This window comes from Neofelis nebulosa, chromosome 14, assembly GCF_028018385.1.
Source record: "Neofelis nebulosa isolate mNeoNeb1 chromosome 14, mNeoNeb1.pri, whole genome shotgun sequence".
NCBI lineage: Eukaryota > Metazoa > Chordata > Mammalia > Carnivora > Felidae > Neofelis > Neofelis nebulosa.
Window position 1 is genome coordinate 41654762 of NC_080795.1, and position 17410 is coordinate 41672171.

Here is a 17410-nt window from a genome sequence, read left to right on the forward strand (position 1 = left end):
GTTCAAGATTTTTTTTAAAGTTTATTTTTATTTATTTTGGGAGAGAGAAAGAGAGCAGTCACACGTGCAAGAGAGCTGGAGGGAGGCAGAGAGAGAATCCCAAGCAGGCTCTGCACTGTCAGCCCAGAGCCTGATTCAGGGCTCCATCTCATGAACTGGGAGATCATGACTTGAGCTGAGATCAAGAGTTGGCCACTTAACTGACTGAGCCACCCAGGCACCACTCAACTGTTTAAGATTTAAACAATTGTCCATTTATGATATGGGCTCACTAACACTTACACATACATATTATAAATGTGGAAATATTCTGAACTCTGTGCTTGTGAACACAGACGCCATCACTGTTAGCCAACATATAATACATACACATACAAGGACACATAAGTAAATACTGTTCACTCAAATGACTGCCTTTGATTTGGAAACACTCTGTCTCAATTTTAGTAGCATAGGAAAGACACTCAACCATCTGTGTGTAATTTGTAGCTGAAATTACCCTTTCCTGTAGATGAGTTGGCTGTTTCATGGTATAGTTGGAAAACTATAGAAACCAGGTATAGTTGGACTTAGATCCTTAGCCATCTTGTCCAGGGAACTACTGGGTCAGTGTGGCATGGGAGAGAGAGGGTGGGTAGTGCAGGAGAGACCCTCAAAGCAGCAGCAGAGAAAGGTCTAGGGACCAGAGTCATCCTAAGAGGCTAAGAAATCTCACTGTAACCTCATCTGCTCCAGGCCAGCTGGGGCAGAAAGTGGATAAATGAAGGTCAAGCAGCCTGGGTCTGAAGTTGAGCTTCTCCTTTTTGTAAAGGAGAAAGAGCCAAGTGGAGATGTAATTTCAGCAGAGATCACACAACAGGGTAGAGAACGGAGTGTTTAGAGAATAAAAGGAATTGATATGTATTATTTCTCTATTACACACCCAGAAAAATCATTTTGAGTGTCAACTTCCCCTTAAACATATGTAAAAGCTTATTAAACAAGTAATAACTATTTACTAATGTTATTTTAAAACATTTTATGCATTTTTAAAGTAATTTTTCTTCTTAACAAAGAATGCTTCTCCCCACAAAACACACTGTATTGCATTAATATGACTGCAAATTCCCCAGCACATAGAATAGACCAGAAAGGCGAAGTGGTCTTATGCATTGCTTTTCTGAAAAAGAAAACAGAATTGTCCTGTTTTTGTTTTTAATGTTTATTTCTTTCTGAGAGAGAGAAAGGGAGAGAGGGGGAGAGAAAGACCAGGGGAGGGGCGGTGAGAGAGGGAGACACAGAATCCAAAGCAGGCTCTAAGCTCTGAGTTGTTAGCAGAGAGCCAAATACGGGGCTCGAACTCACGGACTGTGAGATCATGACCTGAACTGAAGTTGGGACACTTAACTGACTGAGCCACCAGGCGCCCCTGGAATTGTCTTTTTAAGAAATACAATTGGGGGGGCGCCTGGGTGGCGCAGTCGGTTAAGCGTCCGACTTCAGCCAGGTCACGATCTCGCGGTCTGTGAGTTCGAGCCCCGCGTCAGGCTCTGGGCTGATGGCTCGGAGCCTGGAGCCTGTTTCCGATTCTGTGTCTCCCTCTCTCTGCACCTCCCCCGTTCATGCTCTGTCTCTCTCTGTCCCAAAAATAAATAAAAAACGTTGAAAAAAAATTAAAAAAAAAAAAAAAAAAAAAAAAGAAATACAATTGGGGGGGGGGTCTGGGTGGCTCAGTCAGTTAAGAGTCCAGCTTCGGTTCAGGTCACGATCTCAGGGTTTGTGGGTTCGAGCCCCATATCAGGCTCTATCTATGCTGACAGCTCAGAGCCTACTTGGGATTCTCTCTTTCTCTGCCCCTCCCCCACTCACACTTTCTCTTTCAAAATAAATAAATAAACTTAAAAAAAGGAAATACAATTGGTAAGTTGAAAACAATGAAAAGGAAAATATATCCATTAGAAAAAAGAGACCCTAATGATTGAACTTCTTGTTCTCCTTTAATAAATGTTAGTTTCTCTAGGTGGGTGTTACCACCTAGAATGACAGTAATCCTGAATAATGCAAACACAGGTATAATTATTTGGAACATCAACTGTTTTAACTAAGATGGCTGCCAAGTTGTTTTGTGTTGTTTGTTTGTTTTCGTAACTGGAGATCTAGATTATAATTTTCAAGGGCTCTATGGATAAATGCTCCAATGTAAAGTGAGGGACTTTAATTGGAACACAGTTTAAGATCTTTTCTTATTCTAAAACTAGGATTCTACTTTCATAAAATTTAGAAAGTTTTGTAGCAATATTTGTAGGTAATTTCCCCCTAGAATTTCTTTCATTTCTCTTTGACAACAAAAAAATGAAAAGGAATATGCTCCTGAGGGAATCTGCGACTGTTTGCTCAGACAAAATCAGCCATCATTCAAGGTTACACAGTGATTGTGTGGTAGAGAACAGATTGGCAATTACTTGGTTTTAAATTCTGAACTGGAAATTAAAATGAGAAAAAGTTCCATTAAGTGTCTTAAAAACCCCCACTGGTGTGAGTCCACCTATAGTTGCAAATGAGGGTCTTTAGCTGTGCCAAGTGGGCTCTCCAGGGAGCAGGTGCTGAGATGGGGAAGGGGTGGAAAAGGCTTCTGGAGGAGTAAAAGGTGAAGACAAAGGGGAGGCAAGCCAGCTTGGGCAGGGGGAGCCCTCCAACCCAGGCCAACTTGACAAAGGCTTTGCCAAAATCAGAGATGCTCAAAGCACAGCTTACATGGTAAAGAGCCCTTTATCTGGCGAAAAGATCTAGCTCTTGTACAGGGCTTGCCTCAGGCATTGCTGGGGACTTCCCTGGGAAGAGCAGAACCCCTCCATACCCTCCTCCAAAAACAAAAACCAAAAACACCAAAAGAACAAAAAAACCTACAGCAGATCCTGAAGGAGGTATAAGCTGGAGGCTATCAGTCAACCTATGCTGCTCCCAGCTGGTGGGGAGGCGGGGGTAGAGAGGGATACCAGTGCCCTGTGCTGGGTGAGCCTCTCCTCACTCTCAAACCCCTCAAATCTCACCCATTTCCCTGACCAGCATCTTCTCCCTTACCCTAGAAGTCTAGTTTCTTCTCACTTTTTAAAAAATTTTTGTTTAATGTTTATTCGAGGGACAAAGAGCTTGTGGGAGAAGGGCAGAAAGAGAGACACACACAGAATCTAAAGCAGGCTGCAGGCTCCCGAGCTGTCAGCACAGAGCCCCACGCAGGGCTCAAACCCACAAACCATGAGATCACGACCTGACCTGAAGTTGGATGCTCAACCGACTTAGCCGCCCAGGCGCCACTCTTCTCACATTTTTATCCACAGAGCAGTTAGTACGATAAAAATAATTCTTCTTTCCTGGTGAGAGGAGTCAACTTTTATATTCAAAGAGTCTACCTACTACCTGGTCTTTCCCCTGGCTATAAATATGAAATATAAAGCTGCTCCCTTAATATGAGAAAGTGGTTGTGGCAAATTCTTGCTCTAAATAGGACTTTCTCCTTTATTTTTTTTAAATGTTTGTTTTTGAGAGAGAGGCAGGGGAGGGGCAGGGAGGGAGGGAGACAGAGAATCCGAAACAGGCTCCAGGCTCTGAGCTGTCAGCACAGAGCCCAATGCGGGACTTCAACTCACAAATTGTGAGATCATGACCTGAGCCAAAGTCAGATGCTCAACTGACTGAGCCACCCAAGCACCCCAGGATTTTGTCCTTCTTCTATTATTATTATTTTTACCAGTTATTTATTCTTGAGAGACAGAAAGAGACAGAGCACAAGGGGGGCGGGAGGGGCAGAGCAAGAGGGAGACACAGAATCTGAAGCAGGCTCCAGGCTCGGAGCTGTCAGCACAGAGCCCGATGCGGGGCTTGAACCCACAAACCACGAGATCATGACATGAGCTGAAGTTGGATACTTAACTGACTGAGCCACCAAGGTGCCCCTCTCCTTCTAATGACATTTTTTTTTCAACGTTTTTTATTTATTTTTGGGACAGAGAGAGACAGAGCATGAACGGGGGAGGGGCAGAGAGAGAGGGAGACACAGAATCGGAAACAGGCTCCAGGCTCCGAGCCATCAGCCCAGAGCCTGACGCGGGGCTCGAACTCACGGACCGCGAGATCGTGACCTGGCTGAAGTCGGACGCTTAACCGACTGCGCCACCCAGGCGCCCCTTTTTTTTTTTTTTAATGACATTTTTTTTTTCCCTCTCCTTCTTATTATAAACACAAACAACTAAGGATGGCAAAAACAGAGAGTGACATTTGGGAGCAAAAGCTGACAGGTTTACTGCCCTGGATACACTCCCCGCCCTTCTGACTTCTTGCCTTCTCAGCTTTGGGGTTTAATGGTTTACCTACACCAGAGACTGATTTAGGGTAGGAGTGGTAGAAGCTGAAGAATCATTTTCTTAAATATTCACAACTAAATCCCTAAAACAGCATTTTGAGGAATCTGACTACATCCCTTGCCTCTACTTGCCATTTGATAAATGTTGATTGTGCTATTTAATTAATTCTGTAGAGAACAGGAATTTTACTCCATAAATTCAAAAGTACAAGAAATAGCATATTCGTGATTTTTTAAAAACCAAATGGGCACCCCTGTGTCTTTCCTGTATTGAAATTTGGGAGTTTTATTGATATGTATCATTTTGAGGGATTCTTTTATAGGATAGATTCTTAAACATGGGATTTTTAGGACAGAAGGTCAATATATTTCAAATCTGAACATACAGTTCCATATACTGCCCCACACCCAGAAGTATGAAAGTTCCTGATTATCTACACCCTCACCAGCCTGGAAGTTATCAATCTTTTCAACTTTTGCCAAGCAGATGGGCAAATTCAATTTTGTTATTATTTTGATTTGCATTTCCCTGGCTACTGGTAATAGTGAGCAACTTTTTAAAAAGTCTATTTATTGAGAGAGAGAGAGAGAGAGAGAGAGAGAGAGAAAGAGAGAGAATCCTAGGCAAGTTCTGCACTGCCAGCACAGAGCCTGATGTGGGGTTTAAACCATGAGCCGTGAGATCATGACCTGAGCTGAAATCAAGAATCAGAGGCCCAACCGAATGAGCCCCCCGGGATCCCCCAGGATGGAGCAGCTTGTAATGTCTCTATGGCACCTGCACTTCCTTTGGTCCACTGGCTCATTTGTCTTCTTACTGATTTATAAAAGCCTTATGTAACTAAGGGCTCTTAACTCTCTTTTGTGTAGTATGCGACAAATATTTTCTTTTACCACTTGTCTTTTGACTGTCTATGGGCTAGCAAAGACAGAACCTCCTGCCCCTCAGCTCACAGTCCAAAGGGGGCATCAGATGAAAGATGGATAATAATAAGACCACTTGATAAAGTTATATACAGATAATACATCACAATAAATGCCACAGGGGGCACTCCTAATATCTTCAGTAGGCAAAACTTGTTTTCATGTTAAAAAAATGCTTTTTAATGTGTAATGAACACAAGGTAACTCCATCGATGGCCACTGGCATACTTTTGTCATGAAGTCAGGCATAAAGATCACTACTTTAAGATTTTGCAAGAACTTGACCACTTTTAACCTCATTCAACTTCTACCACTTCTCACATGTCCTCTCTCAACCTGCCACCCCCAAATTCCATTCTTCCTCCAAGTGTTTCTAGCCAGTCTTCTATTTTCAAAGTAATGGTATTTGTTAGTTTGTGATAGAGATTTTGGATAGATCTCCAGTGAGTCTTAGACTCTGAATATGCACATCAAAGAAACTGGAGAAGCCTTAGTGTCTTCAAATACTTGACTTTGCAAAGAGAAGTCTCAGACTTTAATATTTTTAAATTGGAGAATCTATTTTCTTGTTTTTTGTTTTTTTTTCAACGTTTTTTATTTATTTTTGGGACAGAGAGAGACAGAGCATGAACGGGGGAGGGGCAGAGAGAGAGGGAGACACAGAATCGGAAACAGGCTCCAGGCTCCCAGCCATCAGCCCAGAGCCTGACGCGGGGCTCGAACTCACGGACCGCGAGATCGTGACCTGGCTGAAGTCGGACGCTTAACCGACTGCGCCCCTCTATTTTCTTGTTTAGTATTCACTTGTTTACCAAATATTAGATTGCATACCTTCTATATGCTTAGGCACTGTTTTAAATAGTTTGGATGTAACATTATATCCACATGTTCATGGAATTTACATCTTAGTTGGGTGAGAGAGAGACATTAAATGATAAAAACAGGGGCACCTGGGTGGCTCAGTTGGTTAAGTGTCTGACTCTTGATCTCAGCTCGGGTCATGGTCTCATGGTTCGTGGGATTGAGCCCTGTGTTGGGCTCTGCACTGACAGCATAGAGCCTGCTTAGGATTTTGTCTCTCCTTCTCTCTGTCCCTCCCTCACTCTCTTTCAAAATCAATAAATAAACTTAAAAAATGGTAACATAGGGGCGCCTGGGTGGCTCAGTCGGTTAAGCGTCCGACTTTGTCTCAGGTCACGATCTCGCGGTCCGTGAGTTCGAGCCCCGCGTTGGGCTCTGTGCTGACTGCTTAGAGCCTGGAGCCTGTTTCAGATTCTGTGTCTCCCTCTCTCTCTGACCCTCCCGCGTTCATGCTCTGTCTCTCTCTGTCTCAAAAATAAATAAACGTTAAAAAAAATTAAAAAAAAAATGGTAACATAAGTTTATGTCGATGGTGATACATACTATAAAGAAGAATAAGACAAGATAAGAAGAGTGGTATGAGTTGAACTGTGTCCCCCCAAAATATGCTGATCTCGCAGTACCTGTGAATGTGACCTTATTTGCAAATCGGATCTTTGCGGATGATCAAGTCATGATAAGGCCATTAGTGCGGGCCCTAATCCAATAACAAGCGTCCTTATGAAAGGGGAAATTTCACACAGAGAGACATGTACACAGGGGGAACACGGCATGAAGATGAAGGCACAGATCTGGATTATGCTTCTACAAGCCAAGGAACATCAAAGATTGCCAGCAAACCACCAGAAGCTAGGAGTGGGACATGGAATAGGTTCTCCCTCAGGGTCTTCAGAAGAAACTGACTCTGGGGTACCTGGGTGGCTCAGTCAGGTAAGTGACTGACTTTAGCACAGGTCATGATCTTGCAGTCCATGAGTTCGAGCCCCATGTCAGGCTCTGTGTTGACAGCTCAGAGCCTGGAGCCTGCTTCGGATTTTGTGTCTCCCTTTCTCTCTGCCCCTCCCTGGTTCATGCTCTGTCTCTCTCTCTCTCTCTCTAAAAAATAAATAAACATTTTTAAAAAATTTAAAAAAAAAGAACTGACTCTATCAACACTTTAAACTCAGACTTCTAGCTTCCAGAACTGTGACACAATAAATTTCTATTGTATAAAACTTTTAGATTGTATTTTGTTATGACTGCCCTAGGACACTAATACCAAGAGGGATATTCAGATTTTAGATGGGGTGATGAGGGAAGTTTCCATATGAAAAGAGAACAGAATACAGTCAAGAAGATAACTGGGAGAAGCATAGACCAGACAGAGGGAAGAACAGGTGCAAATACTCTCTGGTGGGAGCACATGAGTGGCAAGTGTAAGGATCACCAAGGTCAGGTTTCCTGATGCATTGTGAGCAAAGGGAAGGAAAGGGGGCGGTTAGAGATAAGGTCAGACCACATAGGGACCAACTGGCCATGTGTGGACAGTCGTCTTCTTCCCTGGGAAAGAAGAGAAGCCGTTAGAGGGCTGTGGGCAGAAAAATGCCATCATCATTGTCAAAAGCAGCACATTGAGTTTTCTGTTAAGGAGAAAACAAATTCCAAGTTCCTGATTTATGGTTTCGCTTATGCATCTGTTTTAGCCAGGACTCCTGGGGTTGCAAGTGACACAGAATCAACTCAAACTCTCCTAAGCAATGGAGGGAAGTTATTAGCTCATATAACCAAAAAGCTCATGAGTAATTTAGGCAGAGCTGTGGATAAAACCTGTATCATCAACAATCTGTCTCCTTTTCTACTTCTTTCAATTCTCCTTTCCTCTGTGTTGACTTTATTTGCAGGTAGGCTTTTATTATTATGTGGCAAAAGAACCGCTAGAGGCTCTAGACTTTCATGCTTCTTAGTATTAGAAATCTCAGGAGAGATTCTTTCTCTCCTACCATTCAAACAACCCCTCAAAGAGTGTCGTTAGCTTCCTTGGGTCATGAGCCTTGTCCTACAATAATCAGTGGTGGTTTCTAGAGATAGTTCTCTGACTAGCCTAAATCACATGTCCACTTCTGTGGCAAGGAAGCAGACTCACAGATTGTACTATCTAGGTAGATGAGGTACATTTACCAAAAGAAAGAGTTACGTCAGGGCCACAAAGTTGTACAGCTTCAGAACTCTTATTCCTGTTCGAGTCTGTATGAATGGGACTCACTGCAGCGTACAATCCCTGAGAGAGCATACATGGTGGTCCCTGGTTCTCTAACCTAAGGAATGGGGAAAGGAAGCTGTACATGCAAAAATAACTGGCGTCCGCTGTTAGATGTAGAAGGCAGAAGTCATGAGCATCCACTGATGTAGTCCATACAGGTCAACATTCCAGGAAGAGAGCAGGATGGAGAGGAGAAAGAACAGATCTGACTGGAAAGGTCAAAAGATATTTTGCCAGAAGTCTCTACAGGATTTCTACCAACCTCCAGGTATTTAGCTGGTATTGTGCTACCTAGATTGATCCCGTTCTTCTTGACCATATTTCATAATTCATAGATGCTGGATATGTATTAAAATATGCCAAAGTGCCTATCTGCTGATTCATGGGATACCCTGACAACTAGACAAGTTGTGTCAATTCCTGCTTTTCTAGTTTCAGAGTTATTTGCTGCTTTATCCCCCCTCCCCAGTCAACTCCCAAAAATGTACAGTCCAATTATACATACTTGGAACAACTCCCTAATTAAGTAATGAGATCCTTAAAGAAAGGCACTTTTGTCATACTGCTATCACCTCTATTACTCATCTTGGTTTTTAAAAATCTAGAAATTTTGAAATATGAAAAACACCATGGAGAAAAAGATAATGTGTATCCATATATCCACCACCCTGATTTAGAAAATGTTAATATTTTGGGGCGTCTGGGTGGCTCAGTTGGCTGGGTGTCCGACTTCGGCTCAGGTCATGATCTTGCGGTTGGTGGGTTCGAGCCCCGTGTTGGGCTCTGTGCTGGTGGCTCGGAGCCTGGAGCCTGCTTCACATTCTGTGTTTCCCTCTCTCTCTGCTCCTCTCCCTCTTGCACTCTGTCTCTCTCTGTCTCTCAAAAATGAATAAATGTCAAAAAAAATTTAAATAATTTAATATTGTGACATTTGTTAAATAAAATATCACAGATAAGAGTGTAAGCCTTCTTGTCACTTCTCATTACCTCCTACTCATTCATTCATTAATGCCGCCATTCATTACTTTCATTTTAAAAAGATTTATTGAGGGTCTGGGTGGCCCAGATGGTTGAGCATCTGACTTCAGCTCATAGTCTCACTATAGTTTGTGAGTTCAAGTCCCACATCGGGCTTGCTGCTGTCAGCGTGGAGCCTGCTTTGGATCCTCTGTCCACCCACCCCCGGCACCTCTTCCACTCTCACTCTCTCTCTCAAAAATAAACATTTTAAAAAATAAAATAAATAAAATAAAAAGATTTATTGAACAACTAGATAAAAACAAATAAGATTGAGACTTACTTCCTTTCCTCAAGGTTCTCCCAATCTAGTAATGATATCCCCCAAATGATTGATAGTCTATTTTTAGTAGGTAGGTGTGAACAGATAAAAGGGGGATGGACTAAAGAAATGACAGCTTCTGCATTGAAAAATTGACAATATAAGACCACAGTGGAAACCAAAGAGTGAGATGGATAAAATTCCAATTGCATTAACATAGTGACCACTTTGCCTCTTGTTTCTGATAGAATTGTATGGTAAATGCCCTTTTAGCAAATGAAAAACCTGCCACCAAATAGTTATTTGACACTGGTCAATTTTTATTACAGTTTTTGGTGCCTAGTCCATACTGAGCATAGAGACAGTATTAAAAGCTCAAAAAAAAAATCAATAGATAACTTTCAGGCCTAAAATTGTATAATTTTATACATTTTAAAAATTGTAATTGAAGAGAAAGAACTAAATACACTACACTGAAAAGCATAATACATTCAAATTCTTCTTATTCATAATTGACAATAAGTTCTCCAAAATCAGGTAACTGTAAGGCTTGCCTATTAAATGAGTAGTGGAAACTTTTCACAAGGGAAACTACTCCTTTCAAGCTTGAATTTCTTCATATTCTGCCATTCTGCTGGGTCTGGTTTGCCTGGGTCTGCAATCGGGAAGACTGCAAGCCTATGTAGTGTCTTGGTGCAAATTAGGAAGTACCCCTTCTGGGCTCAGACAGCCCTGCCAGCTAGTGCCTCTGTGTGAAAAACTAGGCTCCCTTTCCGCAGAGACAGCCCCAAAGCAGCCCACACCAGCCCCACTCACCACCTTGGCCCAGCATGTTTGTGCACTGCACACTTTGTACAACCAGGTGCCTTGTTTCCAGTGCCAAAAGACATGGCTTTCAGCACACTACACCAAACACCTCCCAAGGCCGGGCACTTGGCCAGGCACTGGAAATAAAAGGGGGAGTAAGACAGAGTCTACCTTTGGTGTCTGGGAAGAGGGCCAAATAAACAGATCACCACAATAAGACCTAGTACAGTGATCAAGGAGAAACATAAACAGGATCACAAATGAAGGAACCACTCATTCTTCTTGGATGGGGCTGTGGTCATGGAAAACTCAGAAAGGAAGAGGCTTCTGCATTGGGGTTCATAGAATGAGTAGACGTTCATGAGGTGGGAAAAGAGCATTAGGACACTGATGACAAGGATAAGATTGAGAGTCTCTTCCTGCACCCCTGCTTTCTCAGGAAAGCACAGGGCTGCAGCTTTATCACTTTGACCTAGATTTTGGGTCCCACCATTTATGTTGGGTTTGTCTATGTCTCTTTTTGTTACTGAAGTGATCCAGACAAGCTTAGCAGTGAGGCTTGTATAAACAGTGTAAAAAACAATGTTCATTTGCCAGGACTGTCCCTCCACATAGTTCTCTTGGGAGTCTGCAGAGGCAGGAGGTGGCTGGTCAAAGGCCAGGGATTTGGGAACATGGCCAAATGGCCTCCTTGAAGATATAGCACACAAGGACATTCCAGGAAGAGGGAGCAGTATAATACCACAGTATTTTGTTTGCCAGATGGAAATATCCTAGTGACAAACATATTTAATTTGGCTGCAGGTGTGACCCATGATTATGCAATAGAATTGTGGATCAGCTAGAATGTAATTTTTCAAAGACGTAGACTGCTCATTTCCCTAGAAGGATCAGTTACTTTTGCCCAGAAAAGCTGTTCTAAGACCACAGACTACATTTCTAACTCTAATGAACCTTTCCCCCTGTTGGCCTGTGCTACTGGTTGCTAGAAGAATCAGGAGGAAGCATGTGTAGAGCATAGCTCCACAGAAGCCACTGTGACTCTCAGAAAAACAACTAGGTGTGTGTCCTTCTGGCAGGAAGTTAGAGAGGGCTTCTCTGGGTCATTAAGGGAGAGTGGTCATATGCAGTCATCAGACTGATTGTATAGGGTGGGGGCATCAGAGGCCATCACCTTTATTTCTTCCCCTATGGTAGGGACTCTGATGTTGCTGTGATGTACTAAAACGACAGTGTCCCCTGAACCTGTTTGTGGAGTTCAAGGAGGACTAGAAGCTTCACTGAGCACTGTTCTGCACAATAAGGATATCAACAACAAACCTGCTGACTGTGTTTTTACTGATTAGTTCCAAACTAGCTATTCCAGGCCACACACTCATAAACTAGGTTCTCCTTTGATGACCCCTGTGTTGAAATAAAAGGAGGTGGTGAGTTTTGCAGCACCAGCCCTCAGGAACTGCCTGAGAGCCCTCATTGCAACAATCTGATAACAGCAGAGAGCACTGAGAAATACCTCCCCGCCCATGTTTTCGATCCTCCAGTGCTCCAAACATTCTTTCTGAGGCTCTCACTGACTAGGGAATGGAAAACCTTAGCCCATATTAGTACCTAGGTAAGAGTCATCAATGAGAACAAGAGACAAACTCAAAAACACTTTGTAAACAAAAGAACATTCCTACTAAGTAGCCAGGCACATTAAAATATGGCATGTTAAAAAAAAATAATAACCAGACCAAGGATATGTTGGCCTGTATTTAAGGACCCTGCAAAAGGGGATCACTTGTCAATGAATATCACTGAGAAAGTATCATAAAGACTTCACATTCTTCAGCTTAGGAATGTGAAAAAGATAACCCCATTCCAACAGTTGTATATGCCAAAACTACAGGAACCATCATTTATTTCTCTCCTCTCCACTACTTTTCCCCATCAGTCTGTCAGCAAGTCAATCTCCAAATTATATATTGATCTGTCCATTTCTTTTTATGTCCTCTACCATCATCCCAGTCCAAGCCACAATAATCTCTTGCCCAGACAACCTCAATATCCCACCTACTGGTTTTTCTATACTCACTTTGGCTCCCCTCTACCTCTGATTTCAGTATGGGAACGTCTTTCTGAGCATAAACTAATGGAAGAAATTAAGAAAGTAAGAATTATATATATTTGACAACAAAGAAAGCTTAAAATCTTGAATGTTAAAAAACATCACCACACAAAGCAGAAGTGAGAGGGTTGGGGCAAAGAAAAAATTTACTTTTTACTATATTATCACTTATTACTATACTTACTATATTATTTCTGTATTATTTAATTCATTCAGTGAGTATGTATTTTAAAACTTCTTTTTTTTTAACGTTTATTCATTTTGAGAGAGAGAGAGAGACAGTGCGAGCAGGGAAGGGGCAGGAAGAGAGGGAGACAGAATCTGAAGTAGGCTCCAGGCTCTGAGCTGTCAGCACAGAGTCCAACGCGGGGCTCAAACCCATGAATGGCGAGATCATGACCTGAGCAGAAGCTGGACGCTCAACCGACTGAGCCACCCAGACACCCCTCAGTGAGTATGTGTTTTAAAATAAAAAAAAAAAAAAATTGACACAAAAAACCATATTATAAACAACAAAAAATAAAGTGTTAACGTAGTTGACACAAATATAAGACTTAATAGATTTGAGAGCCTTAATATATAAAAGCTCATACAGATCAAAAAGAAAAACATTAAGACCATCAGCATTAAAATGGGTAAGGAAAAAAAAATTATACTTTGAAATAAACTACTAGGTTTTTAACAAAAAAAACAATGAGTAAGGATGTTGACAATAAATCACTAGAAATCAAATATAAATACGTAGTAAACAAAAAATGTCCTATTTCACTGATGATTAAATAAATGAAAAATAAAAGTGAGATATCACTTTGACATGTTAACATAGGAAGAGTGTTAAAAAATTTAATAGATCTGGGGCACTTGGGTGGCTCAGTTGGTTGAGCGTCCGACTTCAATTCAGATCACGATCTCATGGTTCATGAGTTCAAGTTCTGCATCTGGCTCAAGTGCTGTCAGTGCAGACCCCACTTGGGATCCTCTGTCCCCACTCTCCCCTGTGCCCCTCCCCTGTCTCTCTCTCTCAAAAACAAATAAAAATAAACAAATTAAATAAAATAAAGTTCACAGCTCTGTATTAAAGTTCTTAAAAAGAATTAATAAATCTATGACTTTCATCCACATTTTGTGGGAAGACATAATTTCTTTGGTAAGAATCGTGACAATGTCAGACGTCTCAAAAGTTCACAGCATTTGACTAGTGATTTTACTTCTAGGAATTTATCACAAGGTAATAATCACAGATATGCACAGAGATTCAACTACAGTGGTTCACCTAAGAATTATTTATAAAATCAAAAATTGGGGAAAACATAAGGATCAAATAACAAGAGCACAGTTAAGTCAATGGTGTTATCAGTAAGATAAGTAATAACATTGTCATCAAAAATGTTTATGAAGGCTCAATATAATCAAAATACCTATTTTTGTAAGTTAGATATAAATTTAACATAACTAAAAAAATAACTTTAGAATTTTTTTAATAGAAAAACTGATCCTAAAATTCAAATGGAAAAATAAATAAGAATGGCCAGGAAAATACTGGCAAGGGAAAAAAAGCAATGAGAAAGAACCAGTATTACCAGATACATATGAAAACATATTTTAAACTTGCAATAGGTAAGAGAGTACAGTGCTAGAATACTAATAGACAAATGGAACAGTATACACAGAAAACACATACATTAGTTCATTCCATGAAAGAGGAAGCATCTCAAGTCAAAGGGGGAAAAGGTGGACTGATGAATAAATGATGAACTAGATAGAAAGAAAAAAGTTGGATCCATGCTTTGCAACATTTATTTCCTCCAAAACAAACAAACAAAAAGCCAAGAAAGAAAAAAACCCAGAAGTTAAAAGTATAGAAGTACTAGAAGAAAACAAACAATAATTAAAAAAAATTTAATGGGAAGGTCTTTATAATGATGATTCAAAATCCAGAAGCATTGAAAGTAAGTATTGATAAAGTCTGACTAAATACAAATATATTACAAAATTTCTACATGGGAAGATTTTACAGGAAAAGTCAAAGCCACAACAAACTGGGAAAAAAGTTGTGATCTATGTCCCAGACATAGGACTAATCTCCCTCATGTACACAGAGCTCCTACAAAGCAATACAGAAGGCCTGTAACCTATAGAAAAGTGAGCAAAGCTTATGAAAAGACAGTCTACAGGAAATGATATAAGAGTAATTCTAAAACTATGAAAAAATGCTCATCTTCCCTCTGAATAATAGAAATGTAAATTAAAATTATACTGAAATACTACTTTTTAACTTATCCAATTGGCAAAAATGTCAAAACTTTTGAGAGAACTGGGTTCTCTCACATCTAGTAGGAGTGCAAAATGCCATAAACCTTATCAAGGGAACTTAGCAGCATCTATCAAAAACACAATTTTGACCCAGAAATTGTACTTCTGGGAATTTATTTATACATTAGCATACAAAAGTAATGTACAAAGCTAATAATTTCAGTGCCAGTTGTCACAGGAAATGAATAGAAAAAAAACAAGTGTTTCCCACTAGAAGACCGGTTAAATTAATCAGTATGTACCTATAAAAAATTGGTGAAACTCACTATGGCCTTCTATGGAAATACCTATAAGAGAAATTATGCTAATGTCATAATGTGAACAATATACTATCTTTTATATGAAAAGGTGGGGAGAGAGTAGAATCTATGTTCATATTTGTATATATGTATGTAAATAAAGGAAATGACTGTATTAGTATTCATGGCCATATAATGAATTATCCTAAACCTTAATGGGCTAAAACAACTGATATTTAATACCTCAGGGTTTCTGAGGGCCAAGGATTGGGAAGCCGCTTTGCCGGGTGGCTCTGGGGAGCTGTGGCACAGGGTCTCTCATGCAGTTGCAGTGAAGTTGTCAGGGTTGCAGTACATCCGAAGGGGCTGGAACATCCACTTTTAATTTTCTTTTTTTAATGTTTAATTTTTGAGAGAGAGAAAGACAGCGCGCATGAGTGGGGGAGGGGCAGAGAGAGAGACACACACACACACAGAATCTGAAGCAGGTTACAGGCTCCAGGCTCCACACTGTCAGCACAGAACCCGTCACTGGGCTTGAACTCACAAACTTCGAGATCATGCCCTGAGCCAAAGTCGGACGCTTAACCTACTGAGCCACCCAGGTGCCCCAAAACTAAACAGATGCTTTAATACAGAGAACAAACTGGTGGTTGCCAGAGGAGAGGTTGGTGGGGGTAATGGGTGAAATATATAAAGGGGATTAAGAGGTACAAACTTCTGTATAAAATAAATTAATATAGAGATGAAAAGTACAGCACAGGAAATATAATCAGTAATATTGTAATAACGTTGTATGGTGACAGATGACGACTATACTTACCGTGCTGGGCACTGAGTAATGTACAGGGTTGTTGAATCACTGTATTGTAGAACTGAACTAATATAACACTGTATGTTAACTGTGCTTAAAAAAAAACACCAAAAACAAAACCCAACCAGCTCAGCTTCAAGGGGGTGGGGAATAGACCACCTCTGATGAGAGTAGCTGCAAAAAAATCTGTGGCCATATTTAACACAGGAATATATTACTTATTCCAAAAGAATAAAAATGTTCATAAGTAAATCTTAATGATATGGGAAAATTCATGTTATACTGTGATAAGCAGAGAGCAAAACTGTATACAACTTATGATTTATATCTCTACCACCATTGTCTCCTGGCTTCCCTGCTGCCTCCCTGACTACTCTATTTTTAGTATTTTTTCCTGTCTCCACTAGAGATAATGGCTCAACTCAAAATGCTTAAATAGTAAGGAATATGGATTCTTTCACATAACAGAAAGTTAGGAGGAAGGCAGCTCCAATGGCCGAAAATGCATCTACTGCTAATGTCAGCAGGGCTCCAGGGCCAGGTCAGCATTTCAGCTAGATGCTCCACGCTAGTTTCCCTCATGGCTGCATGATGGCTGCTTCAGTCACGAGCATCACATTCAAAACTGACAACATCCAGAGGAAGAAGAGGTATGTGTCTTCCTTGTGTCTCTCTGACCCCTCATCTCTTCATTTTGAAAAATTTTAAATGTACAGAAAAGTTGGGAGTGGTACAATGGCGACCCATATACATTCTACCTAGATTCAACAACTGATGACATTTGCCACACGGCACAATTGCTTAGCCTCCCACCTTCACTCTTTTTCCTGTATCATTTGACAGTAAGTTGCAGACATCATGACACTGTACACCTACATGATTCAGCCTGTATTTCCTAAGAATATATATGTCTCCTAAAGATCCACAACAACAGCATACCTAAGACAAATTAACAGTAACTCCCTAATATCACTTAATATACAGTCTATGTTCAAATTTCCTCATTAGTCCCTAAAATATATTTTATAGCTTATCTTTTTCAAACCAGAATCCAATCAAGTTGCATACACTGCATTTGGTTTTATATTTCTTTGGTCTTTTTTTTTTTTTTTAAGTTTATTTATTTTTGAGAGAGAGAGAGAGAGAGAGAGACAGAGTGCAAGCAGGTGAGGGGCAGAGAGAGGGGGAGACACAGAATCTGAAGCAGGCTCCAGGCTCTCAGCTGTCAGCACAGAGTTCGATGCGGGGCTCGAACCCACAAACAGTGAGATCATGGCCTGAGCTGAAGTCGGACACTTAACTGACTGAGCTGCCCAGGTGCCGTGATATTTCTTTGGTCTTTTAAAATTTAGAACATTCCCCCAATTCATTTCTCATGACATTGTGTTTTTCTTTTGAATTATTCTGATATATTTCCTCATGATGCCATTTATCTTGTTCCTCTTATCTTTATATTTCTTGTGAACTTCAAAATTATATTTAGAAGCT

General features: G+C 40.7%; 1 protein-coding gene across 1 annotated transcript in view; it reads right to left on the reverse strand.

Annotated features, from left to right (window-relative positions):
* TP53INP1 (tumor protein p53 inducible nuclear protein 1) overlaps positions 1 to 17410 on the reverse strand; it is a 156585-nt gene that overhangs the window by 73821 nt on the left and 65354 nt on the right. Inside the window, exon 3 of the mRNA XM_058698623.1 lies at positions 15352 to 15497. The gene's annotated coding sequence lies outside the window, so the exon portion shown is untranslated. The remainder of the gene's footprint in view (positions 1 to 15351; positions 15498 to 17410) is intronic.